The 23,520-nt window shown below is 37.5% G+C and overlaps 5 non-coding genes across 5 annotated transcripts; all 5 read left to right on the top strand.

Annotated features, from left to right (window-relative positions):
- The first annotated feature begins 159 nt into the window (after positions 1 to 159).
- Positions 160 to 231, top strand: TRNAM-CAU (transfer RNA methionine (anticodon CAU)). The gene has a single exon. It is a non-coding gene; the product is annotated as a tRNA-Met (tRNA).
- A 267-nt stretch (positions 232 to 498) lies between these two features.
- On the top strand, positions 499 to 570 carry TRNAM-CAU (transfer RNA methionine (anticodon CAU)). Its single transcript has one exon. It is a non-coding gene; the product is annotated as a tRNA-Met (tRNA).
- A 244-nt stretch (positions 571 to 814) lies between these two features.
- Positions 815 to 886, top strand: TRNAM-CAU (transfer RNA methionine (anticodon CAU)). The gene has a single exon. It is a non-coding gene; the product is annotated as a tRNA-Met (tRNA).
- Positions 887 to 3,838: 2,952 nt separating this feature from the next.
- TRNAM-CAU (transfer RNA methionine (anticodon CAU)) lies at positions 3,839 to 3,910 on the top strand. Its single transcript has one exon. It is a non-coding gene; the product is annotated as a tRNA-Met (tRNA).
- Positions 3,911 to 4,172: 262 nt separating this feature from the next.
- TRNAM-CAU (transfer RNA methionine (anticodon CAU)) lies at positions 4,173 to 4,244 on the top strand. Its single transcript has one exon. It is a non-coding gene; the product is annotated as a tRNA-Met (tRNA).
- Positions 4,245 to 23,520: the final 19,276 nt, after the last annotated feature.

Genomic DNA, 23,520 nt, shown 5'->3' with positions numbered 1-23,520 from the left:
CTAGCGATGCATTGGTCCATGTACGAGGAGTATTTTGCAAAGTCGCTCTGCTAAATTTGTTTATTAATTGTTCCTTGTTGCCCTTTCATTAGCTCCTTTACGTTGTTTTCATGATTGCTAAAATTTAATCATTATGAAAAGATACTCCAGTTACCGCGAAGCAGAGTGGCGCAGCGGAAGCGTGCTGGGCCCATAACCCAGAGGTCCGAGGATCGAAACCTCGCTCTGCTATTCTGATTGTTGTTTTTTTTTTCGTTTAATATTTTTGATTTAAATGATAGAAAATGTATTTGTTTTGCATAATTTTCGAATACAAAATAATCTTCATTATAAAACCAAAATGGCTCTGCATTGGCCCATGAATGAGAAGTCTTTTAAATATTCGCTCTGCTAAATTTGTTTTTATTTGTTTCTCAGGGTAATTTTATTCGTTCTTAGAGATTATTCTCATGATCATTAAAATTGGTTCATGAAAAGATACTCGGGTACTTACCATGAAGCAGAGTGGCGCAGCGGAAGCGTGCTGGGCCCATAACCCAGAGGTCCGAGGATCGAAACCTCGCTCTGCTAATACCATTTTTGGTTTCGTTCATATTTACGATTAAAAAAGGAAGAAAAGTCTTTTTATTTGCATGATTTTGTTAGCAGTGTTCATTATATACATAGAAGAAAAATATTGCTGCGCTTGGCTATAAAAAGTCTTGAAGTATCGCTCTGCTAAATTTGTTTTGAAGTTGTCTCTTGTTTGTCATTCATTTGTACAGATTATCCTCATAATTGGAATCATGATGAAAGAACCTGGCATTTATCGTGAAGCAGAGTGGCGCAGCGGAAGCGTGCTGGGCCCATAACCCAGAGGTCCGAGGATCGAAACCTCGCTCTGCTAATATATTTTCTTTCTTTTGTTTTTATCATCGACGTATAACATTTTTCATCAAAATTCCGGTTGTTAAAGAAGCAAAGTTATACGCATAGGACATGAACTCGGCAAATACATGAAAAGTCCTTTGAAACTTCGCTCTGCTCACTTTGTTCATAGAATTACTTGTTATTTTAATGTTATTCCCCTCATATAGATAATATGGTTTAAATCAAATTGGGAGGACAAAAAAATTGGTAAAGCAGAGTAAACCCAGACGTCAGAGTACCAAAACCTTTGCTAATACATTTTTTCTCGTTTTTAATATATTCAACTAAACTGGAAGGATGTCTATTTCTTGTGCATGATTTTCTAGTACAAGTTATTGTTCAATATAAAAGCAAAATGGCTCTAGGGTGCTTGGGCCCATGAATACAAAATAGTTTTGCTAAATTATTATTTTTTGATTGTTTCTTGTCATTCCATTCATTCTTAGAGTTCCTTTTCATTATTGATACTGTAATCGCAATGTGTCTTCATAATAATTTTCGATTAAAATGGAAGTAAAGTCTATTTTAGGTCATGTAACAGAGCAAGACAGGAATGTTATTACTGAAGAGGTTGTTAGGAAGGTGCTTAAGTCAATAAAGAGTAGTAAAGCAACAGGCCCAGATGGGTTAGGCGGAAGAATGTTAAAATCATGTAGTCAACAGTTGTGTGGCATTTTTAGTCGATTATTCCAATGGTCATTAGACTCGCACACAATTCCATTGTTGTGGAAATCTGCCATTATATCCCCTGTACCCAAAGTTGCCAAACCAAGGCAGTTAAATGATTTCAGACCTATAGCTTTAACACCTGTGATTATGAAATGTTTTGAAAAGGTTGTTAGAGATATTTTAAAGGAAGAAACAAAGAACATTGTGGACCCACTTCAGTTTGCATATCAAGATAACAGGGGTGTTGAAGATGCATGTGCTTTTTTGACTCACACTGTATTAGGTCATCTTGACAAACCACTTACATATGTTAGAATTTTGTTTGCAGATTTCACGTCGGCTTTCAACACTATTGTACCTCACATGTTGATTAGAAAGCTGTATGACATGAATGTCAACCCACGGCTTTTACTATGGATAGGAGATTTCATGACAAATAGGCCCCAAAGAGTAAGAATGGGGGATGTGCTCTCTGAAGAAAAAATTCTCAACACAGGCACTCCGCAAGGTTGTGTATTGTCGCCAATGTTGTATACTCTTTTCACAAGCGATTCAGATAATCAGTCTAATACAGAACACTGTAAGGTAGTTAAATATGCAGATGACACATGTATAATTGGACTAGTTAAAGACAATAATGAAGTTGAGTACAGGAATAAGGTAGCTGATTTTGTTGCAAGTTGCAAACAGATGTCATTGTTGTTAAACACTAAGAAAACAAAAGAAATGATAGTGGATTTTCGGAAAAAGAATTATGACCCTTGCCCAATTGTCATTGATCAAGATGAAATTGAGATAGTGTCAGAATACAAATATCTTGGCACCCACATAGATAATGATCTGAACTGGAATGTTAACACTCAAAAAATTGTCTCAAAGGCGAACCAGAGAGTATACTTTCTGAGGAAGTTGAAATCTTTCAGCGTCAAAAGAGAGACTCTTCTGTTCTGTTTTGAAAGTTTGATCAAACCTATCATTTCTTTTTCCTGTGCTATCTGGTTTTTTGGTCTAACTTCCCAGAATAAGGATAGGCTGAGCAAGGCAATAAAAAATGCCAGTAAAGTGATAGGTTTGCCAATACCCCAGTTGGAAGACATAGCTTACAAAGCAGTCTTGGATAAGCTACATAGTATCATCAGAGACGATACCCATCCCCTCCATGACTTTGTAGTTTTTAATAGGTCTGGGCGGATCCGGTTACCAAGAATAAGGACTAGTAGGTTTAGATGTTCTTTCCTCACAAATGCAATGGTTCTGTACAATGCAGAGTTTAAACGATGAGCCCCCCCCCCCCCCCTTAAATTTATATCATGTGCAATATTGTTTTGTTAGTGGGCAATACCCTTCAAACTGAAACCGAAATACCGCCAAGTACTTACTCCAACATGTATTTTAATCCAATTGATTTCTTGTATTGTACTTAATTGTCATGCTATATTACTTTTATACGTTGCGGGGGCGGCTGTGCTGAGGCAATGCTGCTTGGTCCTGAGGGGGGACCGCCGGGCGTGGTGGTGGTGTCCAGCACTGGATGGGTGCCGTTTCGACATCATTGTTATCGATGACTTGTAGTGTGTAGTGTGGGTTGGTATGGTGTGTTGTGTTGTGGTGTGAGATGTTTCTGTGGTGTGTGGTGTGTTTTTGGTGTGGAGTTTTGGGGGTGTGTTTATCGGCATGGTGTGGTGTGGATGGGTTTTTTGTGTTTTTGTAGTGTGATGTGTTGTGATTGTTTCAATGTCGAACCGGGGCCCATGGATGTGTTGGACTGGCACCGTGCTCGAGGCATTTCCCCCCTCGGCACCAGGTAAAGTTTTCAGTGCAGCTGCCCTTGCAGGGTATCATATTGTTCTGGGTTAGTATTAGGTCTTTGTGTAATTTTTGCTTTGTATATTATTTAATGCCATTATTTTTGTAATTTATTTATTATATGTTATATATTGTTCTTTGTATACCAACAGCCGGAATATGATTTTTGTGCCAATGTAATTTTTATTTTTGAGCATGACAATAAATTTTGAATATCTGAATATCTGAATATCTGAATTTTTGCGTGATTTTCTAAGCACTGTTCATCATGCATATATATAGAAGCAAATTAGCGATGCTTTGGTCCATGTATGGGGAGTATTTTGCAAAGTCGCTCTGCTAAATCTGTATTTTTTTCAATTGTTCCTTGTTGCCCTTTCATTCACTCCTTTACATCGTTTTCATAATTGATAAAAATTGAATCATTATGAAAAGAGAGTAGTATATATCGGGAAGCAGAGTGGCGCAGCGGAAGCGTGCTGGGCCCATAACCCAGAGGTCCGAGGATCGAAACCTCGCTCTGCTAGAAGGCCTATGATTTTTTTTCGTTTAATTTTTTGATTAAAATGAAAGGAAGTCTATTTCTTTTGCTTGATTTTCTAATACAAAATATTCTTCATTATAAAAGCAAAATTGCTCTAGCCCATTAATGAGAAGTCTTTTAAAGGTTCGCTCTGCTATATATGTTTTTAATTGTTTCTTGCTGTCATTTCATTCGTTCTTAGAGATTTTTCTCATGATCATTAAACTGGGTTCATTATGTGAAGATACTAGGGGACTTACCGTGAAGCAGAGTGGCGCAGCGGAAGCGTGCTGGGCCCATAACCCAGAGGTCCGAGGATCGAAACCTCGCTCTGCTAACACTTTATTTTTTTCATTGAATCTACTGCAGTGACTTTTATCTATCGAATATACAGGAAGAACTTTTTTTGGTATTGTTTTGAAATCAGTTGTGCCGTAGAAGAAGCCTGTATGGCCTTATTCCAAGTAGTCTGCGATACAAAATGTTCGACGACTTGCATAATGCCCTCCCCTAGAAATTGAGAGAGATTTTTTTTTTTTTTTTTAAACAAGTGCACATCTAGTTTCCAATAATGCATATAGCATTTCCATTTATTTGAAAGCATGATAAAAGAGCATTGTAGATTAAATGCCTTGCTCACGGGCATAGGTGCCGCGGCCGGGGATCGAACCCCGGACTTTCCATGTATAGCCAGGCGCCTTAGACCACTCGGCCACGGCACCTCAAGAGATAGGGAGACAGAAGCAGATACACCTCCCTCTCTCGTCGCTTCTCCCTCCCTCCCTCTTTCATCCCTTCCCCTCCCCTCCACCCTCTCTCTCTCTTTCTTTATCTATCTCCCCTTCATTTAAAAAATATGACATTATTTCCTTTTCATTTTCTCTCCGTTTCTCTCTGTCGCCATTTCGTACCCCACTCTTATCTATACTCTGTCAAACGTTTCGAACCAGTGTCCCGTATTTGCACCACTAGCGTGAGAAGATATTTGACTTAGTATTTGAAGATGCTGATTGCATTCCCAGAAGACCGGAAGTAGGTATACTTGTGTCAGACTACGTAATGAAAGACCAATAAGGTTCAATGTATCCATTATTTCCCAGAAATCAATGGCGTAGCTGTCGGGACGTAGGGCTCATGCATGCCCCCCCCCCCCGTATCAAATTGAATTTCTAAAGAAAATGAATATGAATAAACATAATTTGATTTGAATTTGATTTTGTATTCAAAATTTGGTACCTAACTCCGAAATAATGTTCCTTCATTTTAAAAATCCTGTGTTTACGAACACAAATCATCTGCCTTGAATTCCCAATCTACCTTCATTGTGAAAAAATATTGGGTAACGTTTTAACCAGCATGATGGTAATTATGTATCCTAAAAATTTGGGGCAGTATTTTACCCAATGCGGAAAGCATATTGTCCAGTAAGGTTAAAAAATAGGCAGCAATTACTTTAGAATGGGCAAATTTTCATCACACTTGATAAATAAACATGCCCAAAAGAAATGCCCAATGTTGGTTGGACACATAATTACCCTCATGGAGCACTTTTACCCAATTTTTTTTAGAGTGTGGTTGCCGAGCAACTAAATTTGTAATGCTATATTTTGGAACTATTTTATTCTCGAATTTTTAATCAGGTATATTGTCTGCAAAATAAAAAAGATACTGTTTTATAATTTTGAAATGACAACCCCCTCCCACTCCCCCCCCTCCCTTTCTCTGTTTCTCTCTCGCGTTATTCGAATCAGGAGATACATGGATCACACTGCCTCTGAATATTCCATGACTGTAAATTCATTTTAAACAGTCTTAAAATCCGAGTATAGAGGAGGTCAGCTCTTTGGTATCTCTGTCTTAACCTCTTCAAAATACGTCTTCACAAGATGATTATGGATGTTGTTTTTACTTGCATGGAATCGGGATCGCATTTGGGATTACTTACCTACATTATTTTATCTGACTGCGAGGGTAGGCTACTTGGCACCGTAATCAGTCGATGGAATAGTAATCATACATCGTGATCGAGTCAGTCAAGGTCGAATGACTTATGAAGGTCAAATCTGATTCAATTACTCGAATTAGGCCTGGGGGCATTGGAGATGCTGCTCAATATGACTACAACCGATGAGTTAGATCTTACTATCCATTGATGACGGGCGTTACATCTTTCCATCAACAAGGCGGAAGATAGTTGAGGGTAGATCTTACTATCCACTGACGGGTGTTGCATCTTTCCATCAATAATTAAGGCGAAAGATGGGAGGCACTGGCGTGTAGATGGGGGGGGGGGTAGCTTGTCGCTGTTTCCCCCAAAAAAGATATGAAAACGAGAATGGTACAGTACGAATATTCTTTATATATATTGTTTGAAAATCTGTCACAACTCACAAAATATGATTTTTATCATTCTACTACGGTCTAAATAAAATAGGTCTTTATAAGGTTTCTCCCGTAGGCCATGTTCTCATTCTCTCTACGTAAATGATAATCATGAAATTGAATTGTGGAATAAACGTAATCTAGAAAGATTCGGGATGATGATTATACAACATCTACGAATACGTGCATTCGAAATAGGCTCATTCAATGAAATGGTTCAGCTTCAAAAACTTTAGATGCCATCATTTTCAATTACAAATTCATGTAGTCGATACGGTAGGGTCAACAAAGCGTGCTTGGTCTTCTTCTTTTTTTTTTCTTTGAGCAGTGCATATGTGACTTCAGATGAATTGCATTAATTTACTTTCATTTGGTGATTTATTATCTTCAGCAATTTTTTTTATGCAATATTAACAATTTTCAACTAAATCACGTCGTATGAGTTTATTCAATAATTCCATATGAATAATAACAGAACTAAAGTTTATCATGAAGATACATCACTGTTGTGATCCTCTTACACACAAGCGCAATTCGTAGACAGAGAAATAAGTGCAAAACTGTAAGGTGAACAGATAAAAGAAGATTAATGGCTTTAGAAGGTGGAGATGCATGTGTTGTTTTCTGTGTAAAATCAATATACACCGTATCAACCCTGGCCTTCAGAAGGATAGGAAACATTGCTACACATGGCACTCACACATTTTCTGATACTTCATGCCTACATGATAAAGCTGTCACCCAGATGCGAGTCCAACTCTCTTCTTCTAAGGTTTATAAGAAAAAACACGAATTCCTGTGTCATAAATCTTCCATGTTTTCCGCCGTTTCTTTGACGCGTGAATGGATACAATATTAAGCAGACGACATGCATGAACACGGGTGAGTTTTATTGGCTCGGTTTGGCGGGAAATGGTTCGGGATATGACTGTGCTCGTATGAACCCTGGGATTGAGAAGTCTTCATACCATCATGTCCAAGAAGAAGGGGTGGCAAAGTTTTTAAGGGCGACTGAGAGAAAGGGCGGAAGACAGATACAGGGGAAATAGGGAATACAGTAGGTACATAGAGAGAGACGGAGAGATACATTACGACAAAGAGTGAGACAATGGGAGAGACAAACAAAAACAGAGAGAAAGATAGAGAGAGGGAGAGAGACAGAGACCAAGGGGGTCAAAGATAGTGCCTTTGTAGGATCTTCCACAGTTCCAAACTTCTCATGCATGTGCAAAGGGCACCCGAAGTATCAGCACCCTTTCGAAATCTTTGACTCTGGTAAAGGTCCTTTGCATTTTTCTTCTCTCCCTTTTCTTCCCATTTTCCTTTCCATACTCTTTTCCCTTTTAACCCCACCCCGAAAGTGGCTCCCATGCAGAGGGACCGTACAATACCCCCCTCCCCTCCGCTGGATTTCCCGCAGCCTGTATTATGTGAAGAGGAAGAAAGATAGAAGGGTAGTGCTAAAAAATAGTAAGTTTGGCTTGTATGGATGTATACCCCCTCCCTCCCCCTCAACCCAGGAAGTTTCAATAAGCTTATTGCTTCGTATTCTGCAGAATCATGATTTGAATCATGATTCAAATCATGATTCTAGGGTAAAAAAGTGGCGCCTAAACGCACCCTTAGAAGAGTAATAGACAAAATATCACTAAATATGTTGAGGGGAAAATATTCTCATTCCTAATTTCGTATTTCATTTCATTGTCTGAGTTTCCCTGAAATTGCCTCCTTCACTTGCACGTTCAATGCTGAATAACTTATTCTACAAACCAGTATTCTGCAGATAATTTGCTCAAAATTTATCTAATCTTTTTTTGGGGGGTGGTTATTATTTTATGCCTCCATTTCATCTCTATAATATATAGCACTAAGAAGAAGTCATTTGCATACATAACATAACATAACATCAACTTGTTACATTGTACTACTAGTAATTCAATTAGACCAAAGACTAAAGATGTGAGTTTACAATAATAAATATAAAAACATATACAATCAATGTATAAAATACACGATCCCTTATACCTACATCAAAACTGTCCAGTTTTAAATTGATTTTGCAGTTTATAAAAAGGGAAAACACTCTTGCATAGAGGCAAAATGTACAATTCATTTCGAAACTCATATTCGTAAAATGAATTCGGAGCCAAGACTGCGTGCAAGCTTGATATTCAAAAGGATGAGTCGGAAAATTGGGAATAGTTAACGTAACAGCTTGCTGCGCCTCCATTTTATTAAATCCCGAGTGCCCAAGCGTTCCTCGGTAAATGTACCTTCTCTCATCGATATTTCTCCCAAATTGCCCCTAAAATATTGACCGATCTACTCAAATAACCCATTTTGGAGCGATGGGGTATAAAATGGAGATCTACATACGAGGAAAGGAAACACCTGCGAACGTATGCCACTCTCGTCTTAAGGACACGCCGTTTATTACATGTTATTATGTTGATAGAAGAATTTAGCGAAACGGTGGCTTCTTTGGTTTCTAACTGGTCTGGTTAGTTTGCAAGTTGGATCCAGGGCTATTGATTTTAGCTTTGAACTTTGCCACAGCTTTATACAGAAGATACATTAGTGCACATTTGTAGGCCGTTATAATCTAACATAATTGCGCTTTGAACGCCTAGCTTAGCCGGGTAATATAGGAGCGCCTTGAGCACCTATACAAGGTGGATATGTGCGCAATATAAATACCCTATGTTATTATTATTATTAATTCAAATTTCACGATCTGCGAGCTTTAACTTTGTATAATTACGTTGATTGTCTACGTCACACTTGGTATATATATCCACGTATGTTGTCAACACTTGAAGATAAATATTAAGCGTTGTGGGGTGATTTCCCCCTTTTTTGCTTATCATATTTTTGGAAGGAGTCTGGGGGCAATAAAAACCAAATAATGACAGAGAGAACCTCTTCATAAAAAAATAAGATACAGTTTTGCATTAGCTTTGCTGCTATATATATGTACAGGACTATCCTCAATTTGTTTCTTTTTTTAGACTTCACCACTTAACTCTTTGTATATTCAGTACAGTGGCCCAGCTTAAGAAAAAAAAATATCTCTTAATGGGTGAATTTATATCGGCCTATAAAAGCCGAAAATTTAGATGAGAATTTCAATGAGAATACTTTTCACATTGTGAAAAGTAAGAGCACGATAATAATAAAAAATACTTTCTTTGTTAGAGGCAATATAACGGTATGTGTACCCTCTTCACAAATATTTCATATATTTCTGTCATTAACAACCTACAAGTACTTAAACTAATTGCGATAAATATGCAAGACGAGATGGAATCGCCCTAGATCTAGTTCACATTCTGTCTATAACGGTGACCAAAAGTGCATTCCACATGCATTGAAATTTGGGGGTTTCGTAATGGATAAATTCATCCCTCAAACCCGGCCTCCCAAATATGAAAGAATCTCATATGATTCTTGTTTCAATTTCTTTCCAATCATCCCATAACCGGAACGTAAATTGCCTAGAAATTGAAAATGCAAATAACTGAGATCCGCAATGCAACTGCGGTATTCCACAAACATTTGTGGAGATGAGTGATCACGTGGTTCGTATCGGTCTCGCGTCGCACTAACGATTATGGTTTGGATTCCATGTACATTGTAATAAAAGAGATCGGAAAAGAGAAACAAACAGAGCTCTGGTCTGCCTAAAACATGAGAATTCAATTGAAATATACCGAAATATTGATATTATAAAGCGAGGTTGCTGATGAACATGCTGCCAAGGTAATCAAAAATGAAATTTAAAAAAACCAACAATATCTCGAATGTGACCCCAAAAGACAACGAAATAATTTAGAAAATAGAAGAAGTTAGTAACACATTGAATATAGATTTCTGAGAAAACACTTGTGAAGATCTGCTGGAAGTTTAGGTTGGGAATCGCATTGATAATCGTATGTGATGACAAAAAAAATGTTCCATAAGTATATCAAAACATCATTGTATTTCTGCACGGGACATCTTAATATAAGCTTTTCAAGGCAATATTTATTCTATCGTTAATACTGGTGAAAGATATAGAGTATCATATATTTTAAAACCAATATTTATGGCTCAATATGTCATTTCCATTCATTTATTTTTTTTCTCCTAATAATAGCAGGGCCCACTGGGAGAATAGTTTTCGGAACTGAAGTGGCTACCCTGGGTAAATATACCGTTATTATTATCATTATTATTATTATTATCTCCACATGAACAGAAAATTTGAATTGTATCTGGCCTTGACGTCCTATATAAGTGACCACAGAACCACACGTTTCCTATTCGTCCCAATCATAACGTGAATGAAAATAATAATCATGATGAATGGAAACATTTGTTGGAAGAGTTTATCTGCGATTGTCGTGATTGCGATGAACTAATTTTCGGTAATGAATTGGGCGCTATCTCATGTCGAAACTCATTAGTTCCTATCGGATATATACAGTATCATATGATTCCTGCCAATCTACTTAATGGGAAAGTGTCCTACAATTTTTTTTACAAGATTGGATATCTACTTTCAATCGTGGCTAATCGTGCAATTGTAATATGGCGTCACTGCAAATGCAAGTGTGTGTGTGAGAGGGTGTGTGGGTGTGTGTGTGGTATGTGAGTGTGTGGTGGTGGGTATGTGTGCGTGTGCGCGCGTGCGTGTGTGAGGCTGCGTATTTGTGTATTTTGGTTTTTACAGACGAGTATCAATCAGATATGATTATTTACGTCTGGGAGCCGACCATAAATGTTATCGTTATATAGGTGTAATTCGAACCACGAATCTCCAGTATTCAGATAATTTATCATTGTACCGCCTCCAAATAACCCAAGAGAACTATATAAAGAGACACGACAACACCAAGCTCCTTGAGGCAATGTCTCTGAAGACTTTCAGTCAGGACGCTTACTGAAAGTTCCTAACTGTAAACATAATCATTATTATCTTTAATTATGTTTCAATATCAATGATCTTAAAACAACATTTGGCTATGAATGGAGGTAATAGTAAAAATAAATCACGGGATGGAGCCAGCACCATGTAAGCGTTAATGGATCTCTTCTGATATATTGTCTGGAACAATTTGAAAACAAAAACATGTGCCAACGGCTCTAGCAATTCCCCTGCCCCAATACACGTCACGTATATATTCTATCCATGTTTTTTTACTCGAATAGAATTAGATTGTCCATTAAAAGAGCGCATGAATAATAATTTGGAGGACAAATTAAAAGGTAGGCTCAATTACGGTAGGAATGCTAGATTAAGCTCAATGAAACATGATTAACTGGTGATTTTAATTGTGTTCTTATATATGATATTGCATTATTTTCTTTATCTTGTGATATCTTATTAGCATACCTTGATCATGTTGATAGCATGGTATCACAATCATGTAACAATCATACCATCTCCACCATCGTATACATTATCGTCAATACCACAACCAACACCACCACCATCATCACCATCATCATCATCATCACCACCATCACAATCATCATGATCATCATCATTACTACCATCATTATCCCCATCATCACCACCACCACCAATACCAACCAACACCATCACACACTATAACCATCATTACCATCATCATTATCATCATCATCATCTCCATTACATCATTCACACATTAGCACCCCGTGCAATCGTCGCCCTCCTTTTCTTCGACTACTTCCTTCCGCTCCACATCTTTCTCATATTTACCCCCATCTTCTTACGATAATCTTTACTCAACCATGAGGTAACCACTGTAACTGGGATATGGCTGTTACTCTGTAGGCTTAACCATGGTAACGAAGTTTCTTTATGTTTCTAACACAATCCGAAATAATATAATGCATATTTTACCATTGATGACGTAACTATTGCAAGAAAGTTTTTTTTAATAGGCACTATAGTCATCGTCACAGTAACTCACACGGCTTCAATCGCGATAATGAAAGTAATTGCTACTCTTTATGTTTAAAAAACAAGAGACATGCTCGGTCTTACCGGCGCCTGTTTCATGCAGTGATAAATATGCACAAATATTTCTAAGATTCACACAGCATTTGGTGTTATTTTATCCAACAAACATACATGTTCCTTGTCAGCCCATTTTCTCGTCATCTTTAAGTATTCTGGTTTATTTATACGACAGACATTACTTCCGCGTGTCAGGAAATGGATGGCACAGCGTCGAGTTGACAAGAAAGGTATGTTACATGACCCAAAGATATTTGAAGACACCCTTCAGGACACGTCTAACCAAGATAGGGATAGGTGTGACATATCGACGCCAGGGATCTTTAAGGTTCCTGTTGTACGATTGTAATCTTTGCAAACAACGATAAGTGAAAGTCAATGTTTGGGCGTTCGTTTAAAAACGCGTCTCCACCAACTACAGCTTACTCTCCCCCGGGCAACTCGGCGACAGCTGAGAGATGGGCACTGGTATTAGCAATCAACGATGTACCGATGTAGTCACAACATCACATGCGTGTGTGGGGTGTGACTGTGCGCAAACTCTGGCAAAGGGTTGATAGGTAAATATTTTGTTCGGGAGTAAGTGAAAAGTTATGAATAGATATGAAATATATACTTATACAAGACTCGAAAAGATTGTCCAGTCTTACCACTGTTCAATATAATGATGCATTTTATGTGGAAAAGGTGGGGCGAATTATGTTCATGGTTGAAATTCATCAGGTTTCGAGTGGCCCACTTATACATGCCGGAGACATTCCTATCAAGAATAAAGGAAATGTTGCATACAATTTCAATGAAAGGGTGACATGTTGGGGGTACCCTGTTGGTGCATGCAAGTGGATCCAAGGCAGGAATTCCCATGTCGAAATTCGTTAAAATGGTTTAAACCTTCAGCCTATCGGGATGAATTATCAATAATGAATTATTATTGATTTATGAATAAAATGCAGAAACTCCTGCAAAAAAAAGAATGAGATTCAGTAGTTCAGTACAAATCTTTAAAATGACTGTCTGACCCTCCTGGAAGGAACGCTGTGTTCCTCAGTGTGTTCACAGTATGGATCACATATTTTACTTAATCCACTTCTTGGACACGCTGTGAACAGTCACACTGTCGAGGTGTCCACAGTGTGAAGATATCTTCACACTGTTGAATTTGAGCACTTTAAAAGCGTGAATGATATTTTTACACAGTCCACTATGTGAACACACTGGCCAGTATTCTGAAGTCGGGTTTAACTTAGACCATGGTCTAACTCTGTGCTAAAATTATAGGAAAACAAACGTGTCAAAATTTTGTTTACAGTGAATGCTTCTCATGTAAACTGTGCTCTTCACTAATTATTTAATGGTGAAGACAATTATTGTTATACTTATCCTTCCCAGGCAGTTAATAATGGTTTTGGAGTCAAATGAGCTGATTCATTGAGAACCTCTACTGTTAGAGATTTATGTAACAACTGGCTTTCCATAGTTAATCCACAACTTAAAACCAGAGTTTGAATTAAACCCGACTGCAGAATACGGGCCACTGTGATCACACTGTGAGACACTGGCTCGTATTCTGAAGTCGGGTTTAAATTTAACTCAGGTTTAAAGTTGTGGTTTAAGTATGGATAGCCAATTGTTACATAAATCACTAACAGTAGTGATATAATATTTCACCTCTCTGATCATTCATAATTGTGTAGGAAATATAAATAGATTATTGTATTCACTATCGATGAATCAGGAAAGAGCACAGTAAACATCAGAAACATACAACTTAATAAAACTTTTGGCTTCCCATAATTTTAACACAGAGTTAGACCATGGTCTAAGTTAAACCTGACTTCAGAATACGGGCCACTGTGTTCTTTTCCAGTAGGGGATTTATGATTTTTAGCATGGTCAAGCACGTACCCCACTCCCCGCACACACACTTTCAGCTCAGCCCCTCCCATTTTCAAATCAGTTCAGTTGCCCCTGTAAATAAGGAAGGTAGAGGTTGACATGTGGCCAGTGTGAAGATGACCCCTGGATACCTTGAGAAGGCGAGATCACGTTAAGAATCTGAAGAGGCACTTGGAACAACCAAACAATACTTGACGTACTTGAAATCGATCGCTAGGTTATATTATCAACTTATATCAGAGATGCACATTAGCGGAATGAAAAGAATCTTCTTAAAGGCACTATTCACCTTTCCATAAATGATATAAATGTTTAAGGCCCTCACTTAAAAAAAGGGGGGGGGGTGAGTTAAGTCAGGTATAAAGTAAAGCATTCTAATCTTCCATAAGTTAGATGTCAAAAATATATATAATTTTTATCCCTTTTTTATGAATGTTTATAACAATATGTTCTAAATTTGGTGAAAAGTGCTTAATTGAAATCAATTATTATCAAAGGGTATGCTTTAAAATTGTCATTGTTTACAAATTATTAAGTCATACGTACTGCGAGAAACTACAATAAATAATATAGTCCAATTTAGGACTGACGGTCATTCTGAAATCTTAAATCCAATCGCTATGTTAAAAACCTATGTGAATTGAATGGGTTGATTATGACAGTGGGAAATGATACTCCAGCAAAAAGAAGGCCTATACAGTATACCCGACGAGGCACCGGCCTGGATGCCGATAATTCTTTTGGCTCACGAAGGAAACACATTAGTAAAGTTATTAGAAAGGATATATGTCTTTTCGTCACGCCAAGCAGGCAGAGAGGTCGCACCGATCGTCGAAGACGAAATGCCGATCAAAGCTATATCACGTTATTTCCTATGACCTATCATTGATCGTTTTGGAGTTTGTTTCGTTGATCTGACCGTAGCATAATGGATGGTGGTATGAAAGCAAAGAAGATTAACGAGACTGGTATGCTATATCAATCTAATACCCTGCATGGTGTAGGATGGAAGGTAGACAATGACTTCTTAGATAGGAAGGATGTGATGTTCGAGGAATGAAGGGCGGGCAAGAAGGGGACATACTACCGGGGCGCAGTGGCACATCAACCGCCCAATGACCGCTCATAATAAGCCAGTTCATGGTTAGCTCATGATCAACTTTTCTCAAATGACCTTTGTGATTTTTCATTAGGATAAGCACTATCATTTTCAAATGTAGATGTTGCGTAAACTTTACCGGTAGAGTATTCAAATTCTAAGAACAAAAGGCATTGTATAGACCAGGTGACTAGAATAGTACATCAGGTATAAAGTTTGGAAATCTGTTTTATTGTCTGCCTTTGGCACATTTGACTATTGTTTAGGCTACTGTCAAATACCAGTGATTATGAAGGCTCTATTTATTACTCTTTAGCTTGGATGCGATAAATATTTTGAAAGGAATACATGAATAATCATCAAATCACAAATGCCTATGTCAGTGAATTTGAAAGCCACCTTCATGGTTGTCTCCAATTACCTTTTTCTGCTCGTGCGCAGTTTACAGCCGTGAACAGGGTTATATATGTTTTGCACCTTAAATTTGATTCACCGAGCCAAGGAGAAGTAGACTATTATTATATAGGCCTAGAAGTATCCAACTATCCAATCTTTGTATCGATAAATTGCTTCACAACCTTTTCAGAGTTATCTTTTGATATTCGAGAGATTATTTGATAATTCCAGGCAAACAAGAATGAAGAGAAGGTTGAATTAAAAATTGTAATATTTTCGTCAAAATTCCTCAAACATTCATCCAACTTGGCTTCTAAGTTTACTTACTAACACATAATTCATATGGACATGATGAATATATGGATCTATACGTATATAAACATAATTATATATATATTGGGATGTGAGTGTGTGTTTATTACACTATTCATTCCTTATAAATGTTTTAGCAAATAAATTTTTACTTATTTGCTTTTTTTTTCAAACTTTTGGACAGAGAAATAGCATATGCATTACACAAAAATTTTGTTGACATTTATCTGTGCAAAGGCCTAACAGAAGAACTCGCTAAAAACAACTTTGAAAGCGTGCTCGTTCAACAATAATCAAATCCATTTCAGCGCCAGATAACGGGTACCTTTAAAGAATCCTGGTTGTATATAAGGTAAGTGGGGAAGGCTTGTTTACGAAAATGGATAGCTGAAACCAGTGAAAGGATCTCAAATTGGAAGTGCTTTTTACCCCTGGAAAAATGCCTGCCCGTGCTTCCAAACACGTTTCCAAATGTATCCAATACTTAGTCCTCAGGCTCATATTCTAACACAGCTAGCCTACCATCCGCATGTAATTCTATGATCACATCAAAGCTACGTTCCCAATGCTTACTTATAGCGCTGGTTTTACAAATATTGTAATTAAACTTTCTTCATTTATCATGGGATTGCAGTTTAAAGGGCGACTAAAGTGCATCATTACTGCTCTACCATATTTGAAGAAAAATATGGATTTAAAAATGCATAATCATTGCTGACCTTCCTCGCGTGTAAGCAGCTATGGGAACGTAATTTTGGTAGCTCTCGCTGCGCATGGAGCACTCAACGTGTGTGCGCCCTGATTGCGCGCGGCATTTATTGATAGTATCGATCGGAGGATATCGGGTGTCAATTAGGCCGATGGATGTCGAGCCGTGAGCAGTTTGGGAGTAGAGTGTGTGGGGTAGACATACACGCACCGCCTTCAGACAGAGGCGGTGACAGTCGTGTCACTTGTGAGGATTGCATTTAAACAGATGAACCACATACTAGTAATAATATCGGGTGACCTGCAATAGGGTTAAGCAAATTTGGGCTGAACCCTTCATACACTAGTATACACAAGTTTACATATCTTTTTAGATAAGTTTCTTGCAGTAAAATCGACAATGTAGTTCACAATTTGGCTATCTGTGTCAGAAAGTCTAAAAAAATGTCATCTAAAATTACTTGGTCAAAACATGGCATTCACAAAACGAAAGAAAGATATATATATTTATTTTATGTTATATATATACATTTACCATAGCTAATTTCGATTAAACGTGATAATTGTGACCATTGCCGATCATTGAGGGATGGGGATGTACGTATGGAGATGGGAAGCGGAGATTTTGTAGAATTTTCCTGGGCGTGATGCGGATGTTATACAACATACTCAAAATCCCCTCGAAATAAGGTTGGTATGCTATTTTTTTTAAGGTTGTAATTTTTTTTCCAAACCAGCACCCCCTCTTCAAAATCGTTCCTATCGGCCCTTGGGGTGGGAGCCTTAGCCCTATAGGCCCAATCCCTTTCCCTCTCTGTAGCATCACGCCTGCTGGAGCCTATACATTTTGAACAAGTAAAAGTAAAGCTATCAATATTTTAGCCCAATAAGGCAATATACCCTAGTCTTCCCCTTCTTCCGCCCCTCCAAAAACAATTCGCTTCCCCCGATCGCTTCTCGAGAAAACGCGATCGACCCGACTTGCTCAGCCGAATACGCGCGCGGAATGACAAAACGCAAAGTTGTAACCGGAAACCACGTGCTACAGGCTGTTTGTCACGTGATTACAATTCAGGTAAAAGACTGGGGCGAGGTGATGGGACAAGTCGGCGAGTTTAATGGAGTGTGACGCAGGGGTATCAGGTTTGCTAAGGGCTATGTCACGGCTTCTCCTTGCCATGATTGAAGTTGGAACTGTACAATTTAAAGGGATGACCGATTAAGTCGCAGCCAAGCCAAGGGGAAGGGGGGGGGGGGGTTCCATACCGAGTGATGGTATATCATCCGAATTAACCTAAGCCTTTGTTATTCTACACTCTATAAAATATTGGGCAAAAATGCTCCGTGAGGGTAAATATGTGTCCAACCAATATTTGGCATTTCTTTTCGGCATTTCTATTTATCCAGTGTTTATTACTAAAGTAATTCCTGCTTATATTTTTTTAACTTACTCATTGGGTAAAATACGGCCCAAAATTGGTTGGGCACATAATTACCCTCATGCTGGTTAGCATTTTACCCAATATTTTTTTTACAGTGTACAAGGTTCGTTGTGATGACTGAACATGACATCTTACATCTGGTAATGGTGTCGACTAAAAACAAAATGAACATGAAAGATTGGAATCATTTTCATATAATTTGCAAGTCAAGTTTAACTAATCTATTGCACAAGAAAAATCCGCAATTACAAAAGTACTCGTGAATTGGAGTGCCCTAAGCTTTTATCTTTGGTCCCCTTTTATTCACGACTTAAATCAAAGACAGTTATGGAACAACTTTCACTGAGATATTACACCAGTTAAAATGTATATATTAATTCATATCCGTGCAAACGATTAATGATTTTAGTGGATATTAGTTTTTCATCCTTTAATTGGTTTGAGTGACTATTCTCATCGACATCACGCGTTTTTTTATAATTAAATGCATTCTATTATCGTCCCCCCTCCTTTTTTTAAGAATAAATTCACGGAAATCACTTCAAAGATGAGACAGGTCTTAAAAATTAATCTAACAAAAAGGCGAGATAACCCACAAACCTTGTTATGAAACTGATACATGACGAAGAAGGGAATTTGCTGCCCCCTACTAGGGCTAACAGAGTGACAGCATGTTTGCCATTCTCAAGGAAGATTTGTCGATCGGTTGTGGGTCTCTCTGTATAAATACATACCAATCAAGGACTGTCATCCACTTAATTATATTTTTCTTGGCGGCCTAAATTTGCGATGACATTTTCCATAAACATTCCACGACGTAGAAAACCCCAGGTATTCTTCACTTGATCCGAGAGGCGTAACGAGTGAGTATCCACGCGAGCAAGTCACCCGAAGCAATTTGGAGATGGAAAGACCGCGGGGGCGTCTTGGGAGGCAATGGGGTGAGTGACCTCATTATCAAAACGGGGTATATGCAAGATGATTCGGAAAGTTGTGAAATTTACCATAATGTTTCAATAGCGATATAGACTAATTTTCAAAGATAAAAAAGTTTATGACTCCATATGGGGGTGTTATATTAAAATTTAGGCCTATTTAGTATTCATGCATGTACTGTATATACATACACATACCCACCCACACACACACACACACACGTAAATGTCTTCTCTTGTTTTCCCCCACTTTCTCTCGCATATATTTACCTTTCTCCACTATTTCTGTCTCTTTCTCACTCATACACACACATACACCCTCTCACCCTCTCTATCTTTTCTATCTTCCTCAATTCATATATTTGTATTCAATTTACTATTATAATCCAATGAAACTAAATGTATCACAAAATTTTATCCAACATCAGCGTTAGATATGAACACACTCAGGAATACTTTACAAGGTCGTATTATTGTTATTATTATTTGTTAATCATTTCAATTTCCTGAATATTTGTCCGGTTTGCCTCACAACCATTCCCACCCCTCAAAGACACCGGCTGAATATTACCCTACCATTTCCATGTTGAGCAGGGAGTTATGCTTATGACATTAAGTTAGGACATTTTAATTGGTGTGATTTCTCATAAATCCCCGAGGACTCCAGCGCGGATCATGGCCTAATCCGTCACGAGGAACAAGTGAAAATTAAAAAGACTTTAAGGGGAGATGGTTTATCTTCTCTTGTCAATATTGGGCTTGATCATATTAGTTCATGAAGGGCAGTAAAATTTAACAAGGGGCTGGTACACAAAGATCTATAAGCCGAGAAAATCAGTTTTTATTGTCATGCTTCTATATATATTAAAATCTATAGCAATCCACTGCAACATGTAGGAAATGGAATCACTCCCTCCAATCCCCTTTTCCAAAAAAAATCTACTCTCAAACTTTCTAATACTGCAAGAATTTATGAAACAACACCACTAATATCTCAGCATACTTAAAGTAAATGAAAAAAAGATGAGCGAAAGACGGGTTATGGAGGAGAAATAAAAAGATTCATAAATGAAACATTCCTAATGTGTATTTCAAGGGAGTCCAACTCCTATTTATAGTTGATTTTAAATCGATCAATGCCTGTTGACCGTGTTGATTGTAATGCTATGCCGGTATGGACTGGCCTCTATATTCAGCAACCCATGTTAAGGGTTGTGGATCTATAAAGTGAATATGGGGCTGTGCCCAGTGACAGCGTCGGGGGAGGGGGTTATATAGGGGAAATATGACCTCCCAATTTAAAGGTCAAGTCCACCACAGGAAAAATGCTGACTTGAATAAATAGAGAAAAAAATCAAACTAGCATAGTGCTGAAAATTTCATCAAAATCGGATGTAAAATAAGAAAGTTATGACATTTTAAATTTTCGCTTATTTTTCACAAAACAGTGATATGCATAACTAGGTGAGTCAGTCGATGATGTCAATCACTCACTATTTCTTTTGTTTTTTATTGTTTGAATTATACAATATTTAATTTGTTACAGATTTGACAATAAGGACCAACTTGACTGGACCATATAGTATTAAAATGCTAATTCCACACGTTCAGGGAGGAATTAATTGTTGTATCACTTGACAATGAGGAGAAAATTTGAATATTTCATATTTCATATAATAAAATACAAAAGAAATAGTGAGTGGATGACGTCACAGTCTTCTCATTTACATACCCACCAGGATGTGCATATAATTGTTTTGTGAAATTAAGCGAAACTTTGAAATGTCATAACTTTCTTATTTTACATCCGATTTTGATGAAATTTTCAGTGTTATGCTTGTTGGATTTTTCTCTTTTTATTCAAATCAACTTTTTGTTGGGGTGGACTTGTCCTTTAAAAATAGGGGTATAATATAGAGTTACACGACACATACTTCACTTTATAAATTCTTCCTTTTTTAAATCGATTTACCCATTTTTCACTTCTTTAACAGGGGCGCCCCCACCCATTGTGATACTTTTCTTAAAATCTATAATTTTCTTTCTTTCTTTAAAATAACAAGTTGCCCTTTTATCGTTTTACATTATGCAATCAAAAGAATGAATTATGGAACATTCAATAGTCTAGAATCGTTTCATTCTTTCAATCTGAGTGTGTGGGTGCATGATTAATTCACAACTTAGAAAGTTATATTTATGACGTAACAATTATGAGGCACTTGTGGATACTGCGAAAGGACTTAAGATGCCAGCCCGAGGACAACACCTGAGACCCGGGGCCCGTCTTACAAAGAGTTAAGATTGATCTAATCAATCTCAACTGTATGGAAATCCATCCATTCCATAATTTTCAATACAGGAAATTTGCACAATATCCTTAGTAAATAAAAAGAATCACACTGAATCTCCAAGAGAACAATGAATGTATGAGTATACATCATATATCTGGAAAATATGTTGAACAAATTTGCATTTTATATTTTGATGTTGCTTGCCATCATAGTTGTGGTTGATCAGATCAATCACAACTCTTTGTAAGATGGGGCCCTGGGGCACGCGAGGGCGGAACCAGGATGTATAGTTGGGGGTGGCAATACGACATAAATGGCAGTGGTTTTATCTTCAGTTGAACAACAGTCATGACAGTGGCAATAGAGTTACACTACCAACTTGAGGAGGCATTCACCTTGCAGTGGGCAGAACATGGCTGAAATGATGATGGCTTAGACCACTCATTTTTATACTCTTCTTGCTTCTTTGTACGCCCCCTCCTACTATATGAAGAATCGTAAATGTATAGAGGGGTTGCCCCATGCCCCCCCCCCCCCCCCCCGGCGAGTACCATGTCGGAGACATTAGTCAAGATAACGAGTTATACAAGTGCATCAACTATATTCAAAAGGTTACATTGGAATCTTAAAGCACGCCCAATTTCATTTGAAATATTTTCGATGATTGTATATTCATGATTTTGCTGATCAAACGGGAATTTTACCTTTGCCTGTAATTATGTGTACACATTTGTACACCTGAAAAGAATTTTGGTTATTATAAGATACAAATGAGATTATGTTGATGTGTTATTTTTTTCAATCAGTGTTGTTTAAATGTTGGAGTAGATGTTATTTCTGTCCTTTTTTTTTTCGAAAAGGCATTTCTGAGAATGCCAGTGTTACACGTAGTTATATTGATAGAAAAGATGCAAGAGAATCTGAAAGTTACTTCATTCACTTTTCTTAATGTTTTACGATATTGCGATCTATTCTCAATACCATTCTTTCTTCCTTTTCCCTTTTCACCTTCATTTTTTTTCCTCTGTTTTTTTTTTGTAACATGGAAAATGAACACCCCTTTCCATACTATGCGCCTCTGAATGCTGGCACAAAGATGTGCGATGAGTTCATATCTTCTCAAGATGGTATTTCCTAATTTGAAGTGATAAACACACACTGTAATACCATTGCGAACAGAAACTCTATAATAGGGTATTTTAAGATATATCTAAACCGTATATCAAAATACATGTATACTGTTTGAACAACTTGTCATTGCTTAGAAATGTTCGTCCCCGTATATAGCAAGTGTAAACATTTAGTTAATCTAAATATCTATAAAATTCTCCAGACTGCTTTTAAATGGGTAAAAAGAGATGTGTTGATGTCTTTAAATGAAATTCATTTTATAGTCATTCAAAATAACATTTAGACCTGCAAAAATAAGAATGTCCTTTTTTTACGAATGGCATGCAGAAGTTTAATGGTATGATTTGACTAAAAACATGATCATAATGATTCATGCATTCTAGAAAGTGAAGAAGAACAATATTCCCTTGCGTGAACTCATACATTTTTTGACTTGCAATACAAGTACTTCATTTCTGTTCATGCCTATAAAAAATGCTTAGTTTTCGTCATTTCGTCAATGATAATAAAACTCGGATTTTATGCAGCGCTTATCAGAGTGATATTTCTAAACAGGTTTTTGTTTGAACAATCGTTATCGTATCAAAACATACAAGCCCAAATCAAATACTCTCACACCATGTATACGCCTAGCAAGGAATGAAATACAAAGTAAGCAATATATACCATAATTTGATCCCACGTTTAATATTACATCCATTTAGATGTGTGTTTAACCTAATTACAATACAGGTTGAGCAAACTACATCAGCAAAGCTGTAAGCCAACGCTACGCATCAACAGACATTACTGAAGGGATGTGATATTAATTCGGGTATATAGGGGTTCTGGTGGGGCGTTGGGATATTTTTATGAGACGATGTGGGGTGCCCCCTCCCCTTTTCCACATGACAATACATTAAAGCATAAAAAAGTCGATGTTAGAATGTGTCCGTCAGCACCCCACAGAGCAGACGGCTGTCCGAAATAGCATGCTAGATCGAATGTGATCAGCGCTTAATTAACACCAATCTAATAAACTTCATGTCATTTGAA

Source organism: Lytechinus pictus, chromosome 2 (genome assembly GCF_037042905.1).
Source record: "Lytechinus pictus isolate F3 Inbred chromosome 2, Lp3.0, whole genome shotgun sequence".
NCBI classification, from domain to species: domain Eukaryota; kingdom Metazoa; phylum Echinodermata; class Echinoidea; order Temnopleuroida; family Toxopneustidae; genus Lytechinus; species Lytechinus pictus.
Note: the sequence above shows the minus strand (reverse complement) of the source record. Positions and strands in the feature narration are given on the sequence as shown.